The sequence below is a fragment of the Pteropus vampyrus genome, unplaced genomic scaffold (assembly GCF_000151845.1).
Source record: "Pteropus vampyrus isolate Shadow unplaced genomic scaffold, Pvam_2.0 Scaffold21, whole genome shotgun sequence".
NCBI lineage: Eukaryota > Metazoa > Chordata > Mammalia > Chiroptera > Pteropodidae > Pteropus > Pteropus vampyrus.
In genome coordinates this window covers 2,008,042-2,010,295 of record NW_011888802.1, presented here as the reverse complement: position 1 = coordinate 2,010,295, position 2,254 = coordinate 2,008,042, and positions in this window count along the sequence as shown.

The following is a 2,254-nucleotide window of genomic DNA, read 5'->3' as shown; positions in this document are numbered from 1 at the left end:
CCAAGTCTTATGTCAAAGTGAAATAAAAAATGAGACTGACCATTTTAAGTAATCAAATCTGTCAGTTCAGTTAACTTCTTCTAAAGTATTGATGGGAAACACTAAGGTCTGGAAAAAACGGTTAATTATTTCTACTAGTACAAATATATACAAGCATGAAATAGCTGTTTTAAATAGATTCTCTAAAAATAAACTTATCATCTTAATCCTGTAAATTCTGTTATTCCTTCTTTGTTCCCTTGGAGAAGTTAAAACCCACTCACACATGGAAACTACTATCTTAAAGCTAAATTTCCATTTTCCTTTGAGGAGTTTTTCCAGCTTAAATCAGAGTTGGCAATTATGCTTTTCTAGACTGGATCGTCTGGTCACCATTTGTCTCGTCCCTGGTCCAAAAATGAAGAGAGAGAGAGAGAGAGAGAGAGAGAGAATCAACAATATTATGTTGGGAAATATAAGGTGGTTTTTAGGCATATCTGTTAGGACTGTGATAACTAAACAAGTCCAGTTATTATAAGGCAAAGCTCAAACCTAAAGGTGTCCTCTAACTGAATTCTTTCTCTCTATGATCAAGAAAAAGGAAGGACATTAATGTAATAAAATGGGGAAGCAGAATTTCCACCTGCAAACACTTTCCTAAGTCTATATACTTCTTCAGGCTATTTGCCAAGGCAAAGTTCCAGAAAAAATTAGTTTAAATAATACCTAATTCCAGGAATAGGAAATGTAAATTTATGGATATGTGGAGATCAATGGGTATTATTAATACATTTCCAAGATTAAATTTAAAAAAAGAAGAAAGCTTTATTTATTTTAGAGGCGTAAACTATTTTTCCCAAAATCTCTGCTTGTATTTACATTTAAGTAAATTATTTTACTCTCCACTGTCAAAGTATCCAATTTACTCAAAACAAATTCATTATCTTTCCTCTGTTTTTCCTCTCCTTATCTAAGTAATAGAAACATCATTCACCATTCGGCCAAACTAGAAACCAGGTGATCACTCTTGGTTCCTTTCTACCTTCCCTCCAAATCTAATTAATGATGACGACTTGATAGTTCTGACTATTAAATATTTCTCAAAGCTATTCTTTTCTCTAATTAGAATTGGTAGTCACTTTTCTCTCTGCCTAGCTGTTCAGTCTTTTCCAGTTCACCCTTCACGGTGCTATCTGAGATCTTTCCAAAGGCAAATCCAGTCATGTCTACCTCCCTCTTAAAATCTTTGACTCCCCAATACCTAAATACTAAAGCACAAATTCCTTGGTTTAGCATACATAACACCCTTCAAACACCTTTCTTTGATTTCATTTCTTATCGCTTCCTGAATTCTTCCAAGCTTATGCTGCAGTTTCCAAAACAATCCATGTTCCTTCATGATCTGTGCTGTTGCATATTTCCTTCTACATGAAATGATCCCTTCACCAATTTATTGTTGAGAACTTAGTCATACTTAGATTTAAATCAAGCATGACTTCTTCTGAAACTCTCCTTTACTCTCTCCACCACACTAAACATCACATCTCTATAAAAACTTATCACATAGCAGTTAGTTCTGTTATATGGCCTTATATCTGCCTTCTCCAACTGCCTGAGTTCCTGAAGAAATAGAACCATGTGTTTTTCCTCTTTAATGTCCTGATACCCAGCTGATAAGAAACACTAAGTAATTGTTCATAAGGTAAATAAATAAAACAATGAATGAATGATAGACATATAACTGACCTAGGTAGTAAACTGTTTAAACTCTGGTCAACATTATGCAATTTTCACTTTCTTAAGTTAAATGGAATTGAACAATTGGACCACACAATAAAATAGTCCCACTGAATTTTTAATTGGCATAGACTTTTTTTCCTTAGAACTGGGTCTGCTTTGCACTGTTTCTTTAGATTTTTGAGTAATGCCTTTACTTCTATTTTTAATTTGTTTAACTTTGTTTTCTCTGTTGGCTTTAAAATTCAGAGTTGGATGAAACTGTAAATATATTTTATTTTCTTTATATAATCTGATGGAATTACATGCCATGAAGCACTTAATAATTATCTTTCTCTGCTAATTTGAGAGTGCATATTTGGAAATAGAACCAAGGGAAAAGAAACATGAATATTCTCTATTTTTATTTTGACTCACTTAATTTCAGAACATCTCATTACCCTTTCTCTTCTCCCATCAATCTTTTTGCTGCGCTTTCCCTTTTCTTCTATGCAATAATAATTATATTTTCCTTTACAGAGGGACAAATGGCATAAAA